Here is a 14,877-nt window from a genome sequence, read left to right as displayed (position 1 = left end):
AGTGGTCTGAAAATAAACTGGCTTCCTGCACTTAGATAAAAATGGAACATGTTGGCCAGTCACAGTGTATTCTAATCTCTCTAGAAAATTTTTTTCTTTTGTTTTCTAGGGTATTGGTCCATCATTAGCAGACACTGAGCTCTCAGTAAATAAGAGTATGTTTTTAGACACAGAAAACTGAAGTCCCAAATAACATGAGCCTCTGCATAAGTGTCCGGCTATCCACTCTTTGGAGCATATGTTCATTAGTAGCATAAGCATTCCAATTCAGCTGTACTTAAGGATGTAAATGAGGTAGAGTAGCCTAGCTCTAATTTAAAAAAGAAAATACAGCCATCTCTCCTGGATGGTTGTGTTGATGCAAAAATCACTGTGATAACCACGTTCCTTACAACTGTCAAAAAGTATTAGGTGTAAATCAAATAAAATCGATTGACTTCCACTGGCTGGTGAGCTAATTCAGGGGGAAGTTTTACTACCTCATTTTGAACTTAACTAATGTTTCTTTTATGTGTAATGATTAAGCCAGAATTGCCAAAAATTGTCCATCCTTCTTTAAAGAATGTCCTTGAAACACTCAAAATTCCTTCAACGCTAGAAATAAAGAATATATAGATCATAGGATAACTCCCTACTTAACACAAAATTGCTTCCAAGTAATGAGCAGTAATGTTGAATTTAGTATATTCTTTATCTCAAATCCAGCCATTCAGAAAAAAATGAAAATGTTTCTTACATTGAAAATAGCCACTTTGGGAATCTTTAGTTCCTTAAACGTATAGCATATTCCATTCCTTGCTGAGAGAAAAAGAGACAGAGACAGACACAGAGAGAGTATTCTTTGATGTGAATTTTTCAGCAATTTGCTAATCTGTTTCTTTTTATTTAAGACACATATTAACAACTTCATAAAATGCACATATTCACCGACCTAAGCATGACTCTGCTAGATTATTTTAGTTTCCAGTGTGTCTTCTTGTGATGACTCTTATTTTACATCATTAGTTTTAAGAAACTGTGACAAGGAAGCACTACAATTAGTGAAAAAGTTGACAGAAATTCAAGTCTATGAATCAGAAACCTGCCAAGAAAATGTATTTTTATCACATACAACAGAGAAATAGTATGTATGCATTAGACTTTTTTTGACAATGATGAAAATGGACTAATATAGATATATACTAATAATATAGAATCCTAGCTCTGTATTTTCTCCAATTTGCCCCCAAGTGTCCTATCATATTTAAATCTTTCCTCTGATCATCCATATGGTCGAGGACAAAAATAACCCATTAAGAAGACACAGAAGGTGAATAGTATTGGCAAAACTAGTGTTGAAACCAGAACATGGAAGTAAGCAGTGGAAAGAGCCCAGGCTTTAGACACTTTGTTGGTCTGAGTTTGAGAATCATGACTTTGACTAATATTCACCACCACATTATAATTCTTAAATCTGACTGAACAATAAGCTATTCTGATCCAGAGGTGACTTCAGGAAGCCAGGCTTAAAAATATTGTAATAGTCATCCCTGGCAGTCTGAAAGACTGTCCATCCCCATAGCAGAGCCATCTAAGGAGGGAGCATTCAAAACTAATAAGATGTTTATGCTGACCCAGGGCAGATCCCTAGATAAAAGATTAAAAACAAGGGAAAAAACTCAGCAAGGACACCAGAAGCTTTAAAATTCAGGAGAACTGGGCTTCCCTGGTGGCGCAGTGGTTGAGAATCTGCCTGCCAATGCAGGGGACATGGGTTCGAGCCCTGGTCTGGGAAGATCCCTCATGCCGCGGAGTGACTAGGCCCGTGAGCCACAATTGCTGAGCCTGCGCGTCTGGAGCCTGTGCTCCGCAACAAGAGAGACCGCGATAGTGAGAGGCCCACGCACCGCGATGGAGAGTGGCCCCCACTTGCCGCAACTAGAGAAAGCCCTCACACAGAAACGAAGACCCAACACAGCCATAAATAAATAAATAAATAAATAAATAAAGTTAAAAAAAAAAATTCATGAGAAATATTTTGCAGAATTAGCAGTATACAGAAGGAAATAAATAGCTATAAATGCTTACATTAAAAAAGGAAGAAACATTTCAAATCAATAGCCTGAGTCAACCTTAAGAAACCAGATAAAGAAAAACAAATAAAATACAAAGAAAGCAGAAGAAAGGAAATAATAAAGGCAAAGACAAAAATAAATGAAATGAAGAATAGAAAAATAATAGAGAATTTTCTCAAATGAAAATTTTTTAAAAAATCGATTGAACAACTTTAGTTGGCCTGACCAAGAAAAAAAGAGAAAATGCAAATTTTTAAAATCAAGAATGAAAAAGCACCTTCAATAAGACCTTACAGAAATAAAAAGAATTATGAGGGAATACTGTGAACAACTATATACCAATAAATTAGACAACTTGGAGTAAATTGAAAAATTCCTTTACAAAAACACAAATTACTGAAACCTAAGCAGGAAGAAGTAGAAAGTTGGAATAGACCTATAACAAGTATAAAGATTGAATTCGATTTTTAAAATTCCTACAAAGAAAACCCAGGCTCAGACAGCATCACGGGTAAATTCTACCAAATTTAAAAAAAAAAAAAGAAATCTATACTCATCTTTCACAAATTCTGCCCAGAATACAAGAGGAGTATAGTAGTCAGCTCAGGCTACCATAATATGCCATAGACTAGGTGGTTTAAACACCAGAAATATTTTTCTCAAGTTCTGGAGACTGGGAATTCCATGATCAAGGTAGCAGAAATGTAGGCCATTCTGGTGCCTCTTTTCTTGGCTTGGAGGCAGCTGTCATTTCACTGTGTGATCACGTGACCTCTTCTTGGTGTGTGCAAGGAAGGAGAGAGATTGAACTTTCTGATGCTCCTTCTTGTATCTCTACACTACTCCCATCAGATCAAGGTCCCATTTTTATTTAACCTTCATTACTCCCTTAGAGGTACATCTCCATATACAGTCACACTAGAGGTTAGGGCTTCAGCAGATGAATTTTGGGAAACACAAATATTCAGCCCATACCAAGGAGAGAACCCATTTCAACTCACTCTATGAAGCCAGTGAAACCCTGACTTTAATATGAGACAAAGATAACACAGGCAAAGAAATCTGCAGATCACTATTTCAAATGTAAATATGTACAATTCCCTCAACAAAATACTAGCAGTCAGAATCCAGCTATTTATAAAAAGAGTTATAAACTAAGATGAAGGGGATTATTATAGGAATGCAAGGTTGGTTAAGCATCTCAAAATCAATTGATATAGTATACCATATTAATGCAATAAAGAAAAACGTGAACATATCAATTGATGCATAAATAATTTTGACAGAATCCTATACACCTTTATGATAAAAATGTTCAACAAACTAGGAGTATAAAGGAACTTCCACAAACTGTTAAAGGGCATCTATGAAAAACCCACAATCAACATTATAATTAAAGGTGAAAAAATGAGTTATTTCCCTCCAAGATTAGAAATAAGACCAAGAAGTCTTCTCTTGACATTTCTATATAACATTGTACTGAAAGTTCTAACATGGGTAATTAGGTAAGAAAAATAAATAAATAAGTGTTGAGATTGGAAAGGAAAAAGCAAAACTATTTCTATTAACACATGACACGGTCTTGTCATAGAAAATCCTAAATAATCCATGAAAAAATATTAGAAGTAAAAAAACAATTTCAGCAAGTTTGCAGGACACACTATCAATACACAAGAATCAATCTCATTTCTATATATTAGCAATGAACCATCCAAAAACAAAATTAAGGAAACAATTCCATTTACAATAACACCAAGACAATACTCCCAAAATTGATCTACAGATTCAATAAAAACATATGAATATATAAAAACATATATGCAAATGATTAGATCAACATAATTTATAATAACCAAAATGGGAAAACAAACCAAATGTCCATCAACTGATGAATGGATAAATAAAATGTATTATTGCCATACACAAAAATATTATTCAGCAATAAAAGATTAGTGATACATGCCTCAACTTGAATATATTATGCTAAGCGAAAGAAGGAATTTACAGAAGGTTGCATATTGTATGATTATATTTACTTAAAATGTCCAGAATAGGCAATTCTATAGAGATAGAAAGCAGATTAATGGTTCCATAGGACAGAGGTGCTCAGGTTATGGTAAAATGAGAAGTGACAGCTAATGGGTAAGAATTTCCTTTTGGCAGAAATTTGAAAATATTCTGAAGTTAGATTGTGTTGATGGTTGCACAGCTCTATGAATATACTAAAATACATACAATTGGACACTTTAAATGGATGAATTGTTATGTGAACTTTATTTCAATAAGGTTGATTTATAAATACATAGTGAAAAAAAGGAAGAAAGGAAGGATTTTGATGTTTTTGAAATATCCTCAGATTTTTCTCATATGCACTTAAAAAACCATTGAGAGAGGACTGTTGGGAATAAAAAAAGAAGAATGGGAAGAAACAAAAATATCTGACTTAAGCTATGGGTGATATCAACCTTGAAAGATAAGATAGGCCTTTTGGTTTTTTTTTTTGGTCTAGTTAGAATGCTTTATAATGATAATATTTTGCACTTCCTCAGTTTCCAACGATTTTCTATAGAGAACAAGCAAAAATAAGGTATAAAGGATTTTCTCTTCTTCATGTAATGAAATTTTACTATTATTTCCATTCAGATATGAAACAAAAATAAGTTTATTGACAATTTATTATTTTATTAAAACAACTCAATTTTTCTACATTTGTGAAATTTCTTATTAATCACACTGTGGACTTAAAGATACTTAACACTCTTCACTGCATAAGACTCATTTGTCCTGTCCAAAAACAGACAGTATACCATCTCAGCCCTTATGTTCATTTTTGCACTTGGGTGCTGTTTACCATCATTGTTACATGAAATGTGAGAAAACGTTTCTCAGGATTTTTTGGATTTAAAACTATCTGCTTGCCAATTATTTTCAGTTTAGAAAACCTGCTGTTTCTTACAGCTTCACTTGCTTTATTCCCAAGAAAGCGTTTCCCACTTGTAAATACCCGGCATAAGTGCCAATTACCTTCAACCCCTAGGTTTCAGTTGCACCCCACACTCAATTCCTAAACCAAAACTACATGTGCAAACATTTGATGCAAAACACTGGTATGGGTGGTATCTAACCAAAATTATAGAAGTGTGAGTGCCTAATTAAGATCAAAGTTCAAGATTTCCATAATGATGTAGCCAGATAAAATGTGTTCCAGGATGCCTTTGGGAATCTAGCAACTTTGTCACACATTAATGCTTTTTAGATGAAAATGAGTTTCACTGTCCAAATTAGCTCTTGAAAACTATTTCTCCTCACTTTCAAGCTGATTACTATCAAATATTAGCTGACTTTAATAGTATTTATTCAATAAGTCCGATAGTTGTATTTTATTAATTAACTACAACTGATTTAAATGTAAATATTACTATAGCACAAGAGTAGATGAACAAAGTCCTTAAAGAATATTGCTTATGATTTTAAAAGTAATGCAATATGATAGTCAGGAAGTTGCATGTATATATTATATGCGTTTATTTGTGGGTATATGTGTATATATGTATATAATATATGTGCGTGGTGTGTATGTGTGTCTATGTGTATACACACATATAAAACATTTAAAACACAGTTTTTACATTTAGTGTATCATTTGACACAAATTATTAAAGAGTTGGTTTTGGATTAATTTATTAAATTTGAAAGATTTGTGCAAGTATGATAACATAATGATTTAATGAACAGAACAAATGACCGTGACTACATCCGATGTGAAATCTTTTCCAGACCCACCATCCTTCATTAACTGTAATGAACTGAAACATTTACACTTGTGGTATAGAACTTTAAATGATTTTGGAAATCTCCTTTTGGTCAATCTAGCAGTAGGCATTTTATCATCTGTTAAATATTAAAATGACTTTTTTTTTTTTTTTGGCTGTGTTGGGTCTTCATTGCTGTGTGTGGGCTTCTCATTGCGATGGCTTCTCATGTTGTGTAGCACAGGCTCTAGGAGTGCGGGCTTCAGTAGTTGTGGCACGTGGGCTCAGTAGTTGTGGCTCTCGGGCTTAGTTGCTCCGCAGGATGTGGATCTTCCCAGACCAGGACTCAAACCCATGTCCCCTGCATTGGCAGGCGGATTCTTAACCACTGTACCACGAGGGAAGTCCCTAAAATGACTTTTAATAATAAAAATTTTGTTAATTAGGCAATATTTTATAGCTGTTAAAATATTATTGTGTAGATAAACACAAATGTTATCCTATTGGATAAAATTAATGGTTGATCATGAAAATCAGCTTTGTTTTATTAATCTGGAATGCAAAATTTATTTATTCTGCTATTTTCTCTAAAAACTTCAAAATAGCACCTTTGTGTTAACTTCTAAACAATGATTTTTTTTTTTTAATTCTGAAATGGTCAACTAATGAAGTGATCAATTGTGTTGTAGATAATTTGAGTTTATTACTAAATTATTCGTTTGGACTAAATAAAAGCAACCTGTGTGAAACTATCTCAAAACACTTGATTCACTAATTATCTAACCTGTCTCTCTCCCTGATTCTACTAGTTCCTAAGTTCTTTAAGAGCATGCAGAGTATCTAATTCATGTTTTATTCTCAAAAGTAAGCTAAAGTAGGCACTCACATATTTATTTATGATGAATGAGTGAATGAGTGAAAGAATAAATGACAAAAGGGTTTCAGTTATGCAGGATGAATAAGTTCTGGAGATTCTAATGTACAGTGTATAGTGACTATAGTTAACAATACTCTGTTATATAATTGAAATTTGCTATAAGTGTTCTCACTACACACACATTCAAAAGGTAACTACATTAGGTAATGGATATATGAATTAGCTTGACTGTGGTAATCATTTCATAATATATACGTATCAGAATATGACACTGTACACTTAAATATATTCAATTTTTATCCTTCAATTGTACCTCAATAAAACTGAAAAAATAGAATAAAATAAAGGCACCAAGGCAATTAAATTAATGCAATTATTTCTCTAATACATTCAGCTCACTTATTTGAGATTATTGCATATTATCTTAGATTCAAAGAATACTTTGTCAAGTGGCAACTATAACAACAATCTTCTAGTAATAAGTAAAAAGATATGCTAAGCCTTTTAACTTGATTGATACAGGCCGAACCTACATTTGTTTAGAGAAAAAGTTTATCAAAACCAGCTTTCCCAGCAGCTAAATATACTGCATGGCAATTAAAAATATTTTTCTTCACTTTGTGCCAGGAGTGGAATGTATTTACAGAAATATATTGTTATGAGTCCTAATGGAAATGAATAAATTATTTCAGCCCACATGTCACTTCAATCAAATGTGACCAAATGTGTTGTATATAACACAAGATTCTGCCCCTCCTCCCAAGCTAATATATGATGTGCTACATTAATTTTTATTCAAAAATTAACATATTTTAACGTCTTTGCAGTATTTCTAGAAAGAAAAGAATTACATATTTTTAAGTTTGAAGGGAAATGTGCCAAGTGTTCATTGTAGTCAAAGAAATATTCAACTCTAATAAGGATATGCATACACAGTTTCATTTTGAAAAAGAAAAAATATTTGAATTCTAAATTATTGATACATTTTAATTGCATACATTCCCAATAAATACCAATGTGTAGTCAATTCTCTATCAACATGTTTTATAATAGAAATTGCATTTTTTCACCAAAACAAAATCCTCCTGATAAAAAACATGCTCTGATGTGTGCACGCCTGGCAGAGCACGACTGCAATAATGCTGCTTTGCATTTGTTGCAGTTTGTCGAGGTTGACTCTGTCATTGGCAGCAATCTTAATATAATGTTTACTAATAGCTCTGTAGAGGAGCAGTATTTCCATAGCAACAAATGAACAATACTAGAGAGATTAATCGCTTCTACGTTATTGGTGTACAGTAAAGCAGTGTTTTGTAGTCTGATAATTGCAAGTCTGGAATGATTGTACATTATGAGTTGATTAGCATAAACACTTAAGATGAAGAATGTCTCTGTTGAAATGCGGAGAATGTTGCAAAATAGACAGGACTATATAATAAATATGGCCATGGTTCAAAAACTGTGTGTAGAGCTATTAAATTGTAGCATTAGTCATATAATTTGATACTGGTCATTTGATATGGGCCATTCATGGAGGGTTCTTTACTGGCAACACACACACACACACACACACACACACACACACACACACACACCACCTGAAAAGAATGACATTAGAGATTTGTCAGAGATCCCTAATGAAATTATTTCTACACAAAGGCATTAGATGATCTCTAGAAAGTACAACCTTGACTCTAAGTAGAAGTTATGTGAGCACTGTATACAGGCTTTCTTTTATGAACACCTATGTTTCATTTAAAAATTATTTGATTATAGTATAGATTTGACTACAATGGATTACCTCAGATTATTATACTAACCAGGTAATATCCTTAATTTTACAGAAGAATGGATTCTAGTCAAAAACCTTGTGTCCTGTTGCCTCTTAGAAGCACAATACATATTTTATACGTACACAGCACAAAGGATTGTATTTTCTTAGTAACTTCTTACTACTGATACAAAAAAAAAATGACAACAGAATTTTTTGTTTTATTGGATTGAGTCCGTTTGATAGTTCTATTATTTCATTTGTTAAGAACAAACAGTTCCATAAGGATGAATGTCTACAAAATCAGAAGAAAAAATAATTTCATTTAAATCTACTAAAATTGGAACTGATCTATGGGTTTCCTTCTATTAGTGTTGTGTTTTTTGAGAAAGAGTGGCAAAATAAGTAATAAAAGGAAAGTATTAAAATGATTGCTATATTTGTCATTGTGTACTACAGTAAAAAGTAGGTTTATCATAAGCAAAAATCTCTGCATTTTTGGATTCTCTAACATTTCTAGAGTTTACTTTAATTATATTTATAATGGTTATTTATTTCTAAAGGAATAAAGGACAATATATAACAAGTGAAAAATATTCACTGCAGCTGTTTGGTAATCAGAATATCATTGACTGAACAATACTTGAAGATATTCATTTGTGCTGAATATAATTAGCATATAGGGAGTACTATTCCATTTGTGCAGTAAATATTGCCCATGTGATTCCATTAAAATCACAGTTCAGAATGATTATAAAGGAAACAACCACCACCAGTATACCTGGGGACTATGCAGTTAGCATCTTTGGAATGAACCCAGTAAATAAGTTTTTTTTTTCTCAACGAGCAGACCAGCTGTTCTTTCCATGGTTTCTCTAATAGCTACTTCCCCATGCACTATGGATTAACTAGCAAATTGATCAATCCCTTCATTAACCCATGGTTATTCTCACAGATTGTATTGAGGAGGCTCAATTGAATTTGAAACACAAAATATCCAACAATTCTTATGGGAGGAATAGAAAAATTAGAATTGAATGACTATTCTGTATTGATTTATTCTATACGTAGATTCTTTATTGCTATTTTCACTTAAGATTTTACTCTTTACAATAAATGAATTCCTAAAAATTTATGCCAAATTGTTTTATAAATAATAAGTGTTTTTCAAATTAACTCTAGATGTTAAATTTTGTAGATTACTGTATTGATATTTGATTAATTTCCAATAAAAAAAAGAGTACCTAAGATGCTCTATGAATGTCTCTGACAGTGCTTACTAGTCTACAAATAAACAGATACCACCAGTACAATTGCCACCAAAAATTTTCTTCGAAATAATTAGTATCTCTTTGTAGTTTTTTTAAATTCAGATTTTATATATCTGATTTTATTAAGGCAGATATTACATGTAGAAAGAATGGTGAAATATGTAAACAGTGCAAGATTCTGTTAGTCATTAAATAATACTCTGTTTGAATAACAAATTTTGAAATTACTTTTATTTTTATAATAAATGTTATCATATATTACATATATGATATGTATTCTGCTGTAGTAGGGCATACAATTCATGAATTTAGATCAAAACCCCAAACCAAGACACTAAATCCAAGTGCAAATCTACAGATATTAATATCCAAGTTAGTTTTTCTTAAAACTGCTTTCTACCTCATCCTGGTGGAAATTAATTGTGGTTAATTGTGTATGTATGTGTGTGTATGTGTTTGTGTGTGTGTTGGGATTAGGAGGAGAGGGTGATTGCTGCTGTCTGTGATGGATGGTGCCTTATCCTTCTCTCTGACCCACTTAGTGTTTTGAAGACTGGGGATATATACAGTAGGGCTTTGCATAAATAGATGAGTACATCTACTTTACAAAAATATAATACATAATTTCTAGATTTACCATACTGCCTTAAATTGGGAGTAATCTATTTACAAATTACCTTTCTTTGGAATTCCTTAAAATCACAGCACTCTTAATACATAGTAAAATTATAAAAGTATCATATATGTGGTATAGAAACATCTGACAATTTGCACATGAACGTGAAAAAAGGTCTGACTATGTAAAGTTTGGTGTTCTACTTTTTTTACTATATTTTTCAGAGGAGAGTTTTGTCAAGTCCTCAAAAAATTAAAGCATAACTCTTAGTAATTGCAAAGTAATGCATCTTATCAATATATTTTATATATCATTCTATAGCATTAATATTTAGATTTTTTACTTTTGATGTTATAAAAAGTAAGAAAATATTCCCTTAATACATATAAATTACATCTACATAAATTTCTGATTAATTGCTTTAGATTGTGTATTAGGTATAAGGTTAATTTTTTTCTACATGTATAGCACATTTTTAATTATTTTTAAATTAAGACTTTATTTTTTCAAGTAGTTTAAGGTCTAAAGAAAAATTGAAAGGAGGATACAGGGATTTCCCATATACCCCCTGCATAGCATTCCCTTTATCAACATCTCCCACCAGAATGGTACATTTATTACAATTGATGAACGTACATTGAACATCATAATCATGGGAAGTCCATAGTTTACATTACAGTTCACTCTTGGTGTCTTACATTCAAAGGATTTGAACAAATGTATAATGACATATATCCATCACTATGGTATCCTACAGAGTATTTCACTGCCCTAAAAATCCTCTTTGCTCTGCCTCTCCATCTCCCCACACCTCCAAACCTTGGCAACCACTGATCACTTTACCGTCTCCAACTTTTGCCTTTTCCATAATGTCATATAGTTGGAATCATACAGTATGGAGCCTTTTCAGATTGCCTTCTTTCACTTAATAATATGCATTTAAGTTTTCTCCATGTCTTTTTATGACTTTAGAGCTCATTTCCTCTTAGTGCCGAATAATATTCCATCGTCTGGGTGTGCCACAGTTTACTCATTTATCTACTAAAGGACATCGTCGTTGCTGGACAGTTATGAATAAAGCTGCCATAAACAGCCATGTGCAGGTTTTTGTGTGGACAAAAGTTTTCAACTCCTTTGGGTCAACACTAAGGAGCTCAATTGCTGGATCATGGTAAGAGTATGTTTGGTTTTGTAAGAAACCACCAAACTATCTTTCAAAGTGGCTGTACCATTTTACATTCCCACCAGCAATGAACAAGAGTTCCCGTTGTTCCATGGCCTCACCAGCATTTGGTGTTTTCAGGGTTCCAAAATTTGGGCATTCTAACAGGTTTGTAGTGTTACCTCATTGTTGTTTTAACTGAATTTCCCTGATGACATATGATGTGGTGTATCTTTTCATATGCTTATTTGCTCAGGCATCCATCAAGGTCTTTGGCTTTTTTTTTTTTTTTTCCTGCGCAGCACAGCTTGCAGGATCTTAGTTCCCCAATCTGGGATTGAACCCAGGCCCTTGGCAGTGAAAGAGCAGAGAGAGTCCTAACCACTGGACTACCAGGGAATTCCCCCATTTTTAAAAGTGGGTTGTTTTCTTATTATTAAGTTTTAAGAGTTCTTTTTATATTTTGGATAAAATTGGAGTTATACTTTTTATCACTATGTAATGAATTGGTCTTACTAACCATTATTAAAAGTTAGACAGGTTGAAGGCATCCCAATAATACAACTTTATTTTCCAATTTTACAACTATAGAAACCATTTTATTTAATTTAGTTTTTTGCCACACTGCACGGGCATGCAGGTTCTTAGTTCCCTGACCAGGGATCGAACCCATGCCCCCTGAAGTGGACGCTCAGAGTCTTAACCACTGGACTATCAGGGAAGTCCCTATAGAAACCATTGTTAAAAGTTAGGTTGAGGGACTTCACTGGTGGTCCAATGGGTAAGATTCTGTGCTCCCAATGCAGGGGGCCCAGGTTTGATCCCTGATCAGGGAACTAGATCCCACATGCCTGCCGCAACTAAAAAAAGATACTGCGTGCTGCAACTAAGATCCGCCACAGCCAAAATTAAATAAAATAAATAAGTAAATAAACAAATTTTAAAAAATTAAAAAAATAAAAGGTTGAAAGAATCTCAATAATATAATTTTGTTTTCAATTTCACAACTATAGAAATTATAAATCCTTTAAATTGCATTAAATATTTTAAAGCCAGAAATATCAAATTCATAAATGATAATATTTTTAAAACTTGCATATATAATTTTCACGTTTTCAATTGTGAACTCAGTGAAAACTATCCATGAGCTCAAGCTGGCTTTTAATATATTTCTTCCTTGATTACTAGTCAGCTGTTAAGGAAAATCATTTTTAAAAGTTTTTGTGGATTTCCATCTTTGAATATATTTCAGCAGATAGCAATTCAATGTGAAGACTCTCCATCAACTTATATTTAGTTTACAGACTTAGCTTCTTTAAATTTACATGGAAAACTAGAAATAAAGTCTGATCTGCAAACTACAATTGTATGAATCCATTCATTCCTAGCAGATAGGATTTAAATGCTTCAACCAAATAACTACTTTAAACATTTAGTACTCAAAAAGTACTTTAGCTATTAGGCATTTTCAGGGCTGGCTGTTAGAATCATTTCTCTAGAGAGGCTAATGCAAGAAAGAAGAGAGAAGGAGCAGATCAGGAAAAAAGAGAAGAATGTATTAAAGAACTAATTCAGGGCAAGGCAGAATTGAGAGCTCTAAGAGGGAGGAGCAAAAGAGAAAAAACAGAGTTGGCAGCGCTATTGTAGCTCAGCTTTTTCCTGAAACCAAGTTAACCTGAAAAGAGGAGACAGTGTTTCTTGTTTACAATAAATTATTTTGGTGTTAAACAAGATGCAGGATCTTACTACTTTTAATAAATGTGTTCTTTGATGGGCTTGGATATTAGATATTTTGATATAAAAAATTAGGTTTGTTTCCTTCTGGCCATCTTTTTCGGTCACAAATCCAAGAAAACATGTTTTAGTTATTATAATAGTTAAATTTCCTGACATACAATGTCAGTTTAATAATTCTCAATAGACTGCTAGTTTATTATTTAATATTTATAATATTGAAGCTGGTTTGCTTCAGAATGTGAATGGAAACTACTGAATGAGATAGTATGTGACCTGAAATCAATTAATCAAAGAATTTGTTCATTGTTTACCCATCAATTTTAGACACTTATGATCTAGCAACTGCTGAGTTTATTATTCATGATGTAAACAATTTCTCACCAAATTAATACTATTATTATTTTAAATTAATGTTACAGTTAAATAAATAGGATATTTAAAGTAAAATATATTTGACTGTTCATCGAATTTGTTTCACTCTCGCTTTTATTATTAGAATAATATTTTTTTTTTTTTTTTTTTTTAAACAATTACTTTTTTTTTTTTTTTTTTTTTTTTTTTTTTAATAGCTACTTTATTTATTTATTTATTTTTGGCTGTGTTCGGTCTTCGGTTCGTGCGCGGGCTTTCTCCATTTGCGGCAAGCGGGGGCCACTCTTCATCGCGGTGCGGGGACCGCTCTTCATCGCGGTGCGCGGGCCTTTCACTATCGCGGCCCCTCCCGCTGCGGGGCACAGGCTCCAGACGCGCAGGCTCAGTAGTTGTGGCTCACGGGCCCAGCTACTCCGTGGCATGTGGGATCTTCCCAGACCAGGGCTCGAACCCGTGTCCCCTGCATTAGCAGGCAGATTCTCAACCACTGCGCCACCAGGGAAGCCCCTAGAATAATATTTTTGTGTGTAATTATTTGACCATAAAATGACATAATTAATTAAAGAATTAAAAAAAGAAAAGCATAATAGGACCTCTTGAGAACTTGGGGGGTAAATTACTCAGCTTGAAGATCCTTTGGAGATTTGCTTGCTGGCATGTGTGATCCAGGGTTAGTCTTTCAGACCTCTGTCATACGATTCTATCACATAGAGAATACATTGAACAAAACTGAGCACATTTTACAGTCTGACGTCTGACATAATTTGTCCATTCCTATTACAGTCAACTTCTCTTTCCACCTAACCAGATTATCTTTAGTAGTGAATATTTTATCCATCTTTAAAAAATGTCCCTGACATATTAACTGCATACAAAATATCCCAACTTTTTAAAGGATATATCAATATGTATATGATAATCTTTGTTTACAATGATACATTTTGACAGATGCTATTATTAATAAGAAAAATTTACCAGTCTAATAGTTCTAATGTGATTTAAAATATTAAAATGAACCATGTTTAACAAATTAAAAAATATTAAATAAAATTTAGAAACAAGGGTAAAATCAGTCAGCATGTCAGTTTGAGACACATTCCTCTCTTTTATCATTTCTGGCATCCAAACGTTATCTATTTTTGTTTAACTTTATATTTTTCATGGTGAATATCATAATTAAGAAAACAATAAAATGCATATCCATGATGCCTTCATCTCAGTCAAGAAATAGAATATAACTGACTACTAATTCAAAGATGTCTATA

The sequence above is a fragment of the Balaenoptera ricei genome, chromosome 14 (genome assembly GCF_028023285.1).
Source record: "Balaenoptera ricei isolate mBalRic1 chromosome 14, mBalRic1.hap2, whole genome shotgun sequence".
NCBI classification, from domain to species: Eukaryota; Metazoa; Chordata; class Mammalia; order Artiodactyla; family Balaenopteridae; genus Balaenoptera; species Balaenoptera ricei.
This window is presented reverse-complemented; position numbering follows the sequence as displayed.